The 15,000-nt window shown below is 41.5% G+C and overlaps 1 long non-coding RNA gene across 1 annotated transcript in view; it reads left to right on the plus strand.

Annotated features, from left to right (window-relative positions):
- The window catches only part of LOC138224043 (uncharacterized), a 47,805-nt gene that overhangs the window by 13,212 nt on the left and 19,593 nt on the right, over positions 1–15,000 (plus strand). Inside the window, exon 2 of the long non-coding RNA XR_011182394.1 lies at positions 4,718–4,812. This is a non-coding gene — a long non-coding RNA (uncharacterized lncRNA). The remainder of the gene's footprint in view (positions 1–4,717; positions 4,813–15,000) is intronic.

Here is a 15,000-nt window from a genome sequence, read left to right on the forward strand (position 1 = left end):
TCCCATCTCACATGGTCTGTGATTGAATCCCATGGAACTATGACTTTATTTTTTAACAAACATTTCTTATTCTCAGTGAGATGCTGCCATTTCATAGTGGGTTTCTAACACTGTGTATAGTTCCATCCACACAGTGCCTTTACTTTTATCCATTTCTAATCTCTTTATCCAGTACAGAGGATTTGGAGCCTATCCCAGTAAGCGACGGACACAAGGCAGAATCCACCCTGGACATAGCGCCAGTCCATCACAGGAGAGACAGACACAAACACACACACACCAGGGCAGTTTTCCCATAAACCAATTAACTTACCAGTATGTTTTGGAGTGCGAGAGGGAGTCATATCACACATATGGAGAAAAACCATGTAACCCAGAGAGAACATGCAAACCCCACACACACAGGATGGCAGGAATTGAACCTAGGACCCCAGTGCTGCAAGATAGCAATGCTAACCACTTTGCCACCATTATAAATGGATGGATATCTTAGTTATCTTTCTAGTTCACAGGTTTGCATGCATAATTTAATTTTGAAAGCCACTGAGACATCAGGTACTATTGTATTTATGAAAAACAAAACAAAACAAAAAGCATACTAACAACTGTGCCATCCTACTCTTTAGTTAATACAATGTATTATTTATAAACAGTTAACATTGTTAGCAAAATATTTTGAATTATATTTAACCCTATTTTTTCTTTAGTTTTGTATTTAACTTATTATATGATAGTCAGATTGAATGTATATTTGAACAATGAAAATATATTTTTACAAGATGCGGGGGAAAGTGCAACAACTTATTACAGTGCTAAATTTAATATTATTGCTAATAGTTTATGCTAACATCTAACTTTCTTAATTAGATGTATTTAAAACAGTGAACTAAGTGTAACATATCATTCAGAAATACAATAGAGAATAGTTTTGTGGTGTTTGTATGGATGAAACTTTTCTAAAATGTATAAATCTGATTGAATCCCATGGAACTATGACTTTATTTTTTAACAAACATTTCTTTGAAAAAATGAAACGTTTCCCTTGGTCAGAGATTAAATAAAACCTCACTCGCACCAAACAAATTTATATTTCTAAATATCACATCGAATTTAAGTCTTTTTAATAACAATGAATAGTCACCTATGCGTTACAAAATATATATTTATATTGCTTTGAATCGCGTTTTGATTTAAATCGTAAACGCGTGTTTAAATATATGTGTTTAAAGGCGATATACTGTATAAAAGCGCTGATTCCTATGGAGTGTGTTCCGCCGGGGATTCAAAAATGTATGGAAAAATGTATTTTATGTAAACCATGTTTTCCCTGGTTCAGATAAAAAGATCTAAAGCATACTAGTTTGTCACTCTTCTCATTCCCTTTGCTAAATAACTTTTCATACTAATCTGATCAATCTAACTGCCTGTTTTCTGTGCTTTCTCTATCCTGCTAGATTTGCAATTATTCTGAAAATTTTAATCTTGAAATAACTCATTTCTAAATACTTTTTTTCACTGTTAACATCTTGCAGCAACCCTGCAACAAAATATACACTTAGCACAGTTCATCCTGCTACCAACATTGAATAAAAAAATCTTATGATTTCTATATTTATGTCTTTATTTAGTGGTTTCATTAGTGACAAAGGCTAAACTTTCTTGGAAAAATGTATTTTATGTGTTGCGGAAAAAACTGACTTGCTTTAACAAAGTATGGTTACAAATCCTTTCACCTGGCAATCTACCTGAATGCCCAACTATCTGAGAAGCCCTCCATGAAACCATGGTTGCTATTAATTCATTTAGGGCTCATTGACAGATTTGCTGTTTTTTATGCATGCTAATTCCTCACTCTGTTTCATGTTTATAGATAAGACTTTATTGATCGCGAAGGGAAATTGATGTACATGTTCATGTACATGATGAACATGTTTGCATGTTCTTGTGTAACATACACCTTTTTGTGATTTTTTTGTATATCTAAGCAAGTGTTCCTGCATCCCTCTTCTGCACTATAGGCATGGCTTTTTTTCTGTTTGCTCCATTTCTAAAACTTTTTGCTCATGTGCATTTTGGTATATTTTTTTACACCTCTAGCACTTTAACGTCCTGAATTTTCATTTGCCTTAATTTGTAGAATGAATTTGAGTTTTAGCGTTAAAAATCTTAAGTTTTCACTATCTTTTGTTTCTTGTCCTACAACTGTTATTATTGATCACCGAATTATTGTACTTGACATGAATTCATTCTGCCTTTCCTGAACGTCTATGACAGGCAGAGAGAGTGCTGTTTCTGGTGCGATCTTTTGCAGCTGACATTTCACTGTTTTAAACTAACAAGAAATTAGATTGCTCATAAATCCCTTATCTTATATAGAAACAGCGTAATTGCCCTCCGAAAATCCTCTTTTTCTTGTTCGTTTTAGAGACCTTGATCGAAACTGATTTTAGATGTCAGAAAGGATTTCTTTTCTCTGTATTTCCTACATTGCTTTGTCGAGATTTTAACTTTATATTTAGGCTCAGATTTCAACTATAAATCGTACACTAATTAATAGCAGTAAATACTGATGTTTTGCTCCCTCTTATCACAAAAATATATATGTTTTGTAGCTGGGATTAACTTTATTTCGTACGCGTAGCTACTACCATTCAGACACGAAGCGGTTAAAGATGGCGGCAAATCAGACACCCAGAGAGGGGGGGGGGCGTCTTCTCTCCTCCATAACTAAAATGCCAAATAGGAGTGGCTTAAGCGACATACACAGTCATGTAATTGACAGTTTGAGGTAGCCTATCGTGTAAATTTCGCTTTGTTGCTGATAGGTTAAGCTTTCGAAAAGTCATGTGACTGATTTATCGCCCTGTTTCGTTGGTTAAACGCAATGATCACAAGCACCACCATGGTAACTGGGATGTGTAGTTTTTAATTCCGTTTGAATTATAACTGTACGTACTGTCTTCATATTTGGCCAGGGCTTTTAAGAGAAGGCGCGCCAAAAACTTTCGGTGCCGTCGTCTCCGCTTTAAAGGTACCCCCGTGCTGGAAGAATTTGACCTCGGAACATTTGCCCAGCGTACTCCTAGGTACTGTAACTGTCGTGTGGATAGTTTCACAAGAATCAGACAAAGGTTTAAGCATCGCTTGTTCTAGGTAAAACTGCAAAAAAAACAAAACAACAACCCATAATGTACTTCTTTGCGGCTCTGTTTGCCCAAATCATATATTCACAACGTGAAATCTAGAAAATAATATTACGTAACCAAAATCCGCAATATGGAAACAGAACCTGTGTAATTGTTGATAGATGATGTACTCGTAACATTTTTACAAGACGAACTACAACATTTAAAAAATGACTTGTATGTACTTGATATCTCTAATCAATCCACGGGGACATTGTTAAAAGCAGAGTCCCAGCACAAAACGAAACTAAAACGCATACCGTTTCGCGCTTCTTATTAGTTGCACAAAAGTAATTTGACCGTATGAAATGCATAATATAAACCTACAAACATATACGTGAGCAGTATTTACGCACTGTAGTATCGGTGTTAAGACACACCTCTCAAATACTATAAATCAAGTTAAAAATATCTCAAGACCGATTCTGGTCATAATGAAACCATGTTTCGTGTATGTTTTCTTTAAAATACCGAGACCAGCCATATACTGTATGTTTATGTTCCAAAATTAATATCATTTATGGCCTTCACACGCGTTGCAGTATGCTCCTATTCTTTTTATGCTCAGTTACTAAGATTTCCCTTCAGTGGTAAAATTAGATATGAATATTCAATACTTAAACGGGCACAGTTAAGACATTAAATATACATATACATACTGTATACAGTACAGTTTGCATACGGTAATATGTTTATGTTCCTAAATCAATCTCTTTTATGAGCATGTGAAAGGCATGGTGAATCACTGTACTTTGCATGATTGGAAACAAATGCGTGATTGCGAAATGCTGTGGTGTTACTTTTACAAAGACGGTCAATGAAAACAAGAATGTTGACCAGGGCAATACTTTGAGTTTACACTTACAGCTTGTCCAAGGTCATTCATTATTAATACTATTAGTAATATCTTCGTTAAAGACTGATGGCCACAGCTCAAACATGAGAGGTTGAGCTTTATTAGCTCCACCTTGCGGAAATTCCGGATACTATTATTTTGCTTGTCGTATTATAGGAGAATTTACGGTAACTCGCGGTATTTACCGGTAACTCGCGGTATTTACCGGTAGCTTGCGGTAGACTGCATACAGCGTACCGGAAAATAATGCGGTATCGCCCGCGCATTTTGAATTACTTTTACAAATCATTTTATTGACTTGACATGATTGGCTTTTTTGAGAGTTCCGGCTGACAACAAGGTGAGCTGCGTGCTATAACTGAAAGTCTTTGACTTCCTTACTGAGCTTCCAAGACTATCAAAGAGGGCATAACCTTATTTTTCTAATATCTAATTATTGCTTTGTGACTGTATGTGCACATACTGTACAGCAGAACGCTCTTGTTCTTTAAATGTTAGTTTTTAATAAAGAAATGTATATACAGTATGCAAATACTTCAGATGAAGACGCATAACCAGCTGTGCATTATTCTATTAATTTTAATGTAATGAAATAAGTGCAGGTACACTTGAATTTGATCATGGATTTATTATTATTACATTTCCAACATTGTACTATTTTAAAATTATTTTTCAGATCTGCAAGATACCAGCACTCTGTGTGGGGAGAGACCATCCTCAACAAGACTTACATCTGCAATCATCTTTTTTTGTGTGGGGAAAAGACAAAATGTAAGTGTTTACTTACTGTAGATGCATTTGTCTTCAGGTTTCTGCTTTTATTCTGGATGTAATATTTTCTTACAGTGACATAATTTAATCATTTTGTTAATTAATTATGAATTAATAAACAGTAAAATAAAGTCCAGTATTTGTTTATCTTATTCCTCAGAAAAGTTTTAATATATACAGATTTTCATTGAAATGTGCGATTGGGGTTTTGCAGACTTTTGGATAAATACACCTCATAATTGATCTGGGCCTGGAGGTGAGCTTTCTGCTTCTTAACATTTAAAAAAAAACATATTAATGATACATGATAATGATATGAATTACCAATTTTCCAGGAGATATTAGAAAAAAAATGTAGATCTTGTATGTTGAGCAACACATAGAAAAATATTTTAACTTACTGTTGGGTGCTTGATTATTGACATTTTTTTTCTAATTTCCATTCAATACATTCTGTATCCACATCACAACTCTCATTTATAGCTGTAGATCTGTCTGTACAGTTTTTAGGAACACGGATGTTTCATCAGAGTGGAATGCCCTTCTCTTTCCCAATAAATGAAATATCTGCATATCCCTGCAACCCCTATACCCCACTCTCACTGGTGAACTTCCTGCTCTCTTTAAAGACCTCTGATGTGCTCTCCAAGGCTAGAATTATCATACTTTGTCTAAGGACAGTCAGAATTATCCTGATACAGGTTCTTTTTATTAGGCTGAATTTAATTTAATGAGGGATTTTTTTCTACCTTCCATCTCCTTTACTCTGGAGGTCATACCCACTACCACCTTTCATTAAAGTAGATTTTATACATCTTGCCTTTATCTCCTGTTTCTGCAGGATTGAGACATCTCCAGTACATTCTCTTTCCCATACTATCAGCTGCTAGATTTGTTAAAAATATGGTGTGTGTGAGAACTCTCGAATACTGAAATAAAGGGACAGGCAATATGCAAAATGTTCCTTGTATGTGACCACTAAGCTCTGGTGTGCTTTCCAAGTGTTTCTTCTGCTGTCCAGTATTAATTCTTGGTGATTTTAATACTGTTGCCTCCTTAGACTGTAAATTTGCTTCTGATTTTTTAACTGCTGTGGACTGATAAACTGTCCAACCAACACCTGTCATCACAGCCTTGATCTTCTTTGTGCTTCTGCCCAGACTGACTCAAAAATCATAAAGCTCTATTTGTTGTTTGTATCCCTCTTTCTTCAGTAAGAAGTTTGAAATTTTAAATCTGTGAACCACACTTATTTCTCCCCTTTTACTAGACAGTTCATCTTTGACTGCTGACCTATTCAGTGATTTAAACAATACATTGACTAGTACCTTGATTAAGATCTGCTCCCCTAAAACTTGCACATTTTCCTTCAAGTGCTGTTCTCCATGGTATACGCCTGAACTTCGTTCTTTGAAACTAACTGGATATTATCTGGAGCACTTAAGTAAAAAATCTGGTCTAGTGGTTCACAGTCAGGCTTATAAAGAACACCTGCAAATCTACAGCGCTGCTGTGGCACCTGCCAGATCCTCCTATATCTCAGATATAATCAACTCTGAACTAGTGTAGGAAATCAAATTGTTTTCTATTATTAACACAATCACTAACCTCCCTGAAAACTCTACTGTCTCTTATACCTCTGACCTCTGTCTCAATTTTTTGCTATTCTCTCAGTCCAAGATAGATGCTATAAATCTTTAATTATCTGTATCAAGCCTTTGTCCTAACATCTACCCATTAATTGTCAACAACATTAAACTGTCACCTTTCTATTAGTGTTGTTTGCAACAATCGCTCCAATAGTAAATAAGCCTGGATTAGATTCTTATATAATGATGAACTACAGACCAATTTCTAATTTACCATTCTATAGCACTGTGTTGTCAGGGTTGTGAATGATTTATGTATTGCATCTGATTTGGGGGCTGTAAGTATTGTGATGCCACTAGGGTTTTGGCTGCCACTCTGGGCATGGAATAGGCATGTCCACCACTCTGGACATGCAGGTTCTCGCTCTTTTTCTACTTTTTTTACATGCACACTCCTCTGAAACCCACTTATTGGATTAACAGGACACATGGCACACTCATTCCAAGATCTACCTGTAGATTAAGCCGGTTCAGGGACGCCAAATATGTAATCATAGTGGCTCTCTGAAGGCACCAGTTCTGTAGGGTTTGGGCATTTACTGAGACAATTATTAATTGTAGCAGTAAATCACAAAGTTGATTCTTTTGATGGCTTTAGAATCCAACCATGCGACATAACTCAAACAAGGCGCACACACAGGTACTAATACACGAGGATACATTTATTAATACATAGAATATGCATATAAACCTAACAGATCTTATCGAGAGGGTTATCAGAATACAAAAGATATATATTCAATCAGTTACAAAGAGTTACACATCAAGAGGACATACGTTCAGTATATCATTCATTAAGACCGTTTCGTAAAGTGAACTTGGTTACAACTTCTACATTAGATACTCAAACAAGTACATAACTCTTAGGAATTAAATTGATATCAACTGGTTGGGATAACAATTGAATTCTCGAGCTGTAATGCATTGAAGTTGAATACTCATCCAATCTTTGGGGATTCAGATCTCCTGCGGGCACAAAGAAACAGTTGCAGGCTGTTGCTGTCCAATCCGCGCTCTCTGGCTCCGTGCCAGGCTGTGCTGTGCGGCTTGCGACGGTGCGCTGCTGATGCTCACTGTTGGCTTTAACTAGCAAAGTTTGTGCACAGGAGAAAAGATGACTGTGGGTCCCAGCAAGTCAGGAAGAGGACCGGTTCGTTCCTGATGAAGAGCTAGTTCTGAATAGTAATTCAGCTGTCCACAGTTCCGACCTGTTCACGAGGCCTGCTGCTGGTTACTCTCTAGCAACCTCCACTCTAGACTCTTAGAACAAAGGAAAGTTCTGGCACTCGGACACACTGGCCGTTCCGTGGTTGTCCGGGCTGAGTCTCAGGATGGTCAGGAGGCGCGCTGCGAGAATGTCCTGCCCTTGGGATTCTCCTTTGAATTCCCTTTAGAATTGTTGAATCTGAATCTGAATCTTGTTGAATCTCTCAGGCTCTCTGTGTTGCCTGTTTTTACCTGGAAGAACTTCAGCTCATTGATTGGCTGAAAGTTCCATGGGCATCAGAGTCCCACGTGGGTTACTCGGCCCTACCGGTCCCTGATTGGTTGATCAAGGTGAGATATGAGTCACTTAGTCCTGACACTTAGGAATGCAATCCAGATGTCCAACTCGCACTCCCTAGACAGATAGGCGCCAATGGGTGACCATTGATCATGATAGCCAGGCTTAGCTAAGTGCATCCCCCTTTGGGAGCTGTCCTTGGACCTTAAATCACCATGCATGAATGGTTTCTCTGTGGCTGCACCACAGAGATGAACAGAGAAATGAGGCCTAATTTGGGAAAGCTCAGAAACACTTAATTCTGCCTTATTTTTAAGCCTCGCCGCTACATATCCCCCCTTTTTGAAGGTCACGAGGTCCTGAGGCGTTGTTGCCTTCAAAACAAAACAGAGTTAAGTGATGTCCCTTGCCATTAGAACATTAATCTTAAATGTCTACATTACTCCTCGAGAATTCATACCGGAACCAGCATTGGATACAAACAGGATGAATAACATCTGGAGTATGTATAAACACGGTAGGAGACATTATCTCAGTCTAGGAATTACACATCAGGAAGTTCACTGTCAATATCTGATACCTCTGTGGTAGATATTTGGGGAGAAGTCACTTCCTTTCTTTTGACATGCTACCTTTGACTCATTCATGCTACCCAGAGTACATCTTGATGTGAGAGTACATCATTCAGAGTACACTGTCAGTCATGATCCAGCTACCTGGCAGTAGTGTTACAATAAGAACAGTTCCTGTTCCCAGCCCCCGATAAACCACAACACCTGTGTTGGGTATCTGCTAGGGTGGTTTGGAGGTTTGTTCCATTAAAGCAAACTAACTACCTGTACCTCTTCAGGGCTTACTGTTTCTTGGATTTCTATCCAATTGAATAGTGTGGCACCTGAAGGCATCTTAGACCTCAAGTTTGGTCTTATATTGTCTGGTTCCAGACCGTACAGTGTTAAGTTACCATGCTGTACTATGGCCTCCTCGGGAACTTACAGGAAAACTATTGGTTAGATAGCTGCATTGTGGTAGCTGTATCATGCCCGTCACAAGTCATAGTGTCAGTTAAATGTGGTGTGCTGACCAGCCATTTACTTCCCACCTGCTCTTCATGGGGTTCATTAACCTCCCTCTGCTCGTTAGTAGCTTTACACCCTTCATTGGTGAATCGTTTAGACACAGCCAATGGATAGCTTTGGTAGCCATACCCATCTCAAGATTTGGAACCGAATTCAATCTTGGATTGCCTTCTGGGTGAGCTATGAGCGATGGGGTTAATGTCACACACTCCTCTACTGAGAAGAGTGGAATCAAGTGGGTTGGGATTTGTGCCGTGGTTAGACTGGCTACAGTGGCACTAAACTCCCATAACAGGTCTTGTGTCAACATTCTGGCCTGTTGCACACAAGCATAAACCCACTGTATAACACCAACAATCATGTCCACTGGTTGGGGAATAAGGTTTAACCCTGTTGCATAGGAAGTTGCCTGTAGGGTTTCCCCTAAGCTTTCCAACTTTTGCTGCTGTTGATACAGTCTGTCACTACCCTCTGGCATCTCTGACACCTGCCTTCTTGGGGCAGTCAGGGTGAGAGTGCCAGTAGCACACAAACCTACCAGAAATAGCAAATGCACAACAGTGGTGGCAGCAATCAGTCCTCCCAAAAGTCTTTTCGGGTGGCTGATCCCAGTCATCTCCTTCTGAGTGACTGTTGCCTTTCTAAGCTGGCGCAGCATGTACATGGTGTCTTTCTCAGTATGCCCTGTGGCATCTTGGGCACCAACATCCTGGAAATCTGGGGAGATCTGACGCAGCGGCTGATGCTGCTCCTCCGTTTCCAGGGCATCTGCTTTTTCGATTTGTTCATGCCTGTGCTCTAGGAACCCTGCAGGGGGCGGTGCAGCGGTGGAGCATGCCTGACCCTCGGCTGAGTGGTCAGCTGGAGCACCTGAGTGATCTGGGATTGTTACCCTATTCTCACTGTTCAGGTCCACCCTGCACACCTCCTGATTGAGGAATCCCTCTATCGGCATGTTTACAATCGTTCGCTGGGCATGGGTGTAGGACACCTGCTCGCTCCCCCCTTCCCTCGCTAGGGGTTCAGGGAGCTGCCCCAGCAGTGGGATAGCTAGTTCACTGTCTTTGAACTCACTATCACTCACCAGGCCCATGTCAGTGCAGGCGGGGATTCTGACACCCCTCTTTGCGATGTCCTGCACTGGCAGGCGGGTGACTTGACCATCCAGCTCCAGTCTGGCTGAACCACTGTTGGTCAGACTCAGACTGACAGACTGAGCTGGTGGCTGTAAGAAAACCGGCTCGGCTTTCATTCCCTGTCCCTTCTGGGGGACTGGGTGTTTTGGCAACCCTGCCGTTGAGGCAGGAACAATCAGGTCAGTCTCACTCACTACCTGGTAGTTGTGAGAAATAATGTTACCTGACTGCAGGTTCCCTGGGTCAAAGCAGAGGGAATCGGCATCTGGGATCAGGTGTGTCCACAGCGCAGTAGTCTCAGCGTCGAGCTGGACCTCCTGTCTAACCTGTGAATGTTGCACCAGGGGCACCTGGCGGTGGCCCTGTGACAGCTGCTCAAGCAGATCCTCACTAATAGAGGACCTCTCAGGGCTAAGGGTGAGGGCTACATCACCAACCTGCTCTCCTGCCATCTGGATCCCTTCCACCACTGCAGGGTGGTGGTCCTGACCCCTCTTGGGTGCCAGGGTGTACAGGGAAAGCTCCTTTTCATCGCCAGGTGGGGAGATCTGCTCCTCTTTAGGGATGTAAAAGGGGTGTGCTTTACCTGGTGGATCAGGCGGCTGCTCGGAGCAGCGCTCCTGTGGCAGGGAGGCTGTTGGGACCTCAGCCGGGACACGACTTCCCTGTATATCTGGGGAACAAGGAAATATTTTTATTTCTTGTCCAGAGGGAACAGAAGGAATCTCCGCATAGGCTTCTGTGTTCGGTGGGCACTGTGTGAGCACAGTCTGCCTCTTGGCCCCCCTTTCCTTCTGTACAGAAGGCTTAGGAGCCTTGACCTGTTTCCACACCTTGCCTTTCTGGTGATCCACCAAAGGTTCCTCTCTGAGTCGCATGCCCTTTTCTTTTTCTACCCGTTTGAGCTTGCCGTGTGACTTCAAACACCTTTCAACCTCAGTGTCAATCAGTGTCTCACTGGGTAAGACATCTCCCATGGCAGCCTTGAGGTAAAAGCTTCTTGCTTTTCCTCTGCGTTTTACTGCCTGCTCTGTGACTTCAGGGGTGGAGTCAGCACTTACTTGGGAGTGGCTGACCTTATCCAGGCAGGACCCCTTCCGCTCAATCAGATAGACTGAGGGAGGGAGAGGGGGCGGGTCTCCGCCTCCTCCAGTGGAGAGTATCAGCTCATTCACGCTTCCGGCAGCCTTGGGGAGCGGTTGTCCCTGTCCTAATAAAGCTTGTTCAAGCCTGGCCAGGCGGGCGGCTACTGAATCCTTTTGTTCAGCTTTTTCTAGCCCTTTCCCTCCCCCGGTGTTCTCATGGCACTTAGGACGCTGGGTGCGGTCCTGTGTGAGTGCTTTGGAACGGGGCTTAGCCAGCTCAGGAGCCTGTGCTCCTTCGAGCAGGGGGGAATTAACCCTGCTGGCTCTGACGGCGAACGCAGTCGCTTTAGCAACTTTTTGCTCAGAGCGACTTTGGACATCATACTCCCAGGCTTTCTGCACGAATCTCTTGATATCAGTCATTTTCATGGTCTGTGCATCTGTATGCATTAAGATCATCTTTCTGACTGACGGGTGGAGATTCGCAATGAATAAACCCTTGAAATGTGTGTTCTCTTCGCAACCCTCATCATTTCGCCCTGCAAAATAAGTTCGTCTAAGACTCTCGTAATATTCACGAGGGGACTCTGCTCTCTTGTGCTTAATGTTAAGAGCTGCGGCTATCGCAGTAGTCGGGTCAATAAACGCACTGTATTCTTCGATAAGTGCTTGACAAAGCTGCTCAAAATCATTACAGACTTCTTTCATCTGCCTAGCCATCCACTCATGTACAGCTCTGCTGGTAGTTTTCCTGACCAGAAACACTTTCTCCTGTTCTGTGGCGTTTGGCAGGTACTGCAGGTTATACCTGAGGTCCTGAATATAACTCTCGATATTATTCTCTGACACTGCGGGGTCAAATCTCTCTATGTCCTTCGCTAGCTCTCTCAGAGAATGGAGATTTATCCTAGCTTCTCCGCTGACGGAGATATGGAAGAGATCGTGGTCAGACCTGTCGCTGCTAGAGAGAGTGCTTAATAGCGACTCGAATTCAGACCTTTTAGCAACCATCGTTAAACTTAAAGAGTATTACTTTTAAGTACGAAATCACGGTTTTACCACAGAAAACCACAAGATCAAGTATGCAATCAACCCGGTAGATCGCAAAAGATCACAAAACAATCAAGCACTGCTTAAAGAGCAAAGGGAACTTTTTTTCTTTCTGCTTTCAGCACACTGTATTGTCGTGTATGAAACCCGCGGCGTTTTATATTGGATTATTCCGCTTGGTTGACTCATTTCAGTCTTGCCACGCCCACCCAGGGACGCCAAATAATGTAGATTAAGCCGGTTCAGGGACGCCAAATATGTAATCATAGTGGCTCTCTGAAGGCACCAGTTCTGTAGGGTTTGGGCATTTACTGAGACAATTATTAATTGTAGCAGTAAATCACAAAGTTGATTCTTTTGATGGCTTTAGAATCCAACCATGCGACATAACTCAAACAAGGCGCACACACAGGTACTAATACACGAGGATACATTTATTAATACATAGAATATGCATATAAACCTAACAGATCTTATCGAGAGGGTTATCAGAATACAAAAGATATATATTCAATCAGTTACAAAGAGTTACACATCAAGAGGACATACGTTCAGTATATCATTCATTAAGACCGTTTCGTAAAGTGAACTTGGTTACAACTTCTACATTAGATACTCAAACAAGTACATAACTCTTAGGAATTAAATTGATATCAACTGGTTGGGATAACAATTGAATTCTCGAGCTGTAATGCATTGAAGTTGAATACTCATCCAATCTGGGGATTCAGATCTCCTGCGGGCACAAAGAAACAGTTGCAGGCTGTTGCTGTCCAATCCGCGCTCTCTGGCTCCGTGCCAGGCTGTGCTGTGCGGCTTGCGACGGTGCGCTGCTGATGCTCACTGTTGGCTTTAACTAGCAAAGTTTGTGCACAGGAGAAAAGATGACTGTGGGTCCCAGCAAGTCAGGAAGAGGACCGGTTCGTTCCTGATGAAGAGTTAGTTCTGAATAGTAATTCAGCTGTCCACAGTTCCGACTTGTTCACGAGGCCTGCTGCTGGTTACTCTCTGGCAACCTCCACTCTAGACTCTTAGAACAAAGGAAAGTTCTGGCACTCGGACACACTGGCCGTTCCGTGGTTGTCCGGGCTGAGTCTCAGGATGGTCAGGAGGCGCGCTGCGAGAATGTCCTGCCCTTGGGATTCTCCTTTGAATTCCCTTTAGAATTGTTGAATCTGAATCTGAATCTTGTTGAATCTCTCAGGCTCTCTGTGTTGCCTGTTTTTACCTGGAGGAACTTCAGCTCATTGATTGGCTGAAAGTTCCATGGGCATCAGAGTCCCATGTGGGTTACTCGGCCCTACCGGTCCCTGATTGGTTGATCAAGGTGAGATATGAGTCACTTAGTCCTGACACTTAGGAATGCAATCCAGATGTCCAACTCGCACTCCCTAGACAGATAGGCGCCAATGGGTGACCATTGATCATGATAGCCAGGCTTAGCTAAGTGCATCCCCCTTTGGGAGCTGTCCTTGGACCTTAAATCACCTTGCATGAATGGTTTCTCTGTGGCTGCACCACAGAGATGAACAGAGAAATGAGGCCTAATTTGGGAAAGCTCAGAAACACTTAATTCTGCCTTATTATTAAGCCTCGCCGCTACATACCCATTCTGCCACCTTTACCTAACCAGCAGGTCGACAAAGCAATGACCAAGGCTCCTTGTCTTCAAATCCTTCAAATCCTTTCCTGCAATGATATTCCTGCTAGGATCTTGCTTTCTCCTAGCCAGCACTCATGGAGCCATCCCCAGAAGAGGGAGTTTTATTTTCACCGGCAGTCCAGGAGGGGATTATACCTGCGTAAGGTGTTTTTGTTGTTCTTTTCTTTTTGCCTGTCCCGTCACATATCTTAACCGGGGTAGGCAGAGTTTTTATTTCATTTTAGCCTTACGCACCCTGCTTTTCCAGACTGAACGCCGTTAAAATCCAGTCTGGTCGCAGCTGTGGCTAAGCAGCTTCTTTTTCCCAGGCTCAACCCCTGGTTGCACTTATTTTCACACAAAGATATTGAATTCTGGCTGATATATATTTTTAATAAATAATAAGTAGGTTTTTCTGTATTATTTGTCAAATGAAGTTAGTTTTAACTACTACCATTTTGTACAATTTTAGAATAATAGCGTTTTTGTGCTCTATCCCCCTATTTATATATGTATTGTGACAATTGAATGCCAAGTGTTTCTTGTTGGTCAGGTGCTTCCAGTATCATTGATTAGACATTCAAAGCTGTTTTATGTGTGATAGCATTGGATTTAACCTTTGCTCTTCACTTGTGTCTCTGGTGTTATCACTTTATGTGATATGTTTATGTTCTAGCTGCAATGAATTCAGTAGTAAATCAAGTGTTGGTAAAGGGGCAAATTAACTTGTACTGTATGAACAAAAAAATTGGTCACTTGAATTGATGTTTTTACTTTTGGCTTGTATTTGTTAAAAATTTAAGAAAGAAGACATTGCACAAATTTCAGTCATATATTTTCTATTTTTCTTGTATTTTGGGTGATATGTTGACCATGACATCTTACTTTCTCGTCTTGAGACTGTGTTTGGAGTTTCTGACACTGCTCTCAAATGGTTCCAGTCTTACTTCACCGATCGCTGTCACTTTGTCTCTTAATGGGTATAGGTCTGAAATTGGTCTTGTTAAGTCTGGTGTTCCTCAGGGCTCAATACTGGGTCCCTT

The sequence above is a fragment of the Lepisosteus oculatus genome, chromosome 18 (genome assembly GCF_040954835.1).
Source record: "Lepisosteus oculatus isolate fLepOcu1 chromosome 18, fLepOcu1.hap2, whole genome shotgun sequence".
Lineage (NCBI taxonomy): Eukaryota > Metazoa > Chordata > Actinopteri > Semionotiformes > Lepisosteidae > Lepisosteus > Lepisosteus oculatus.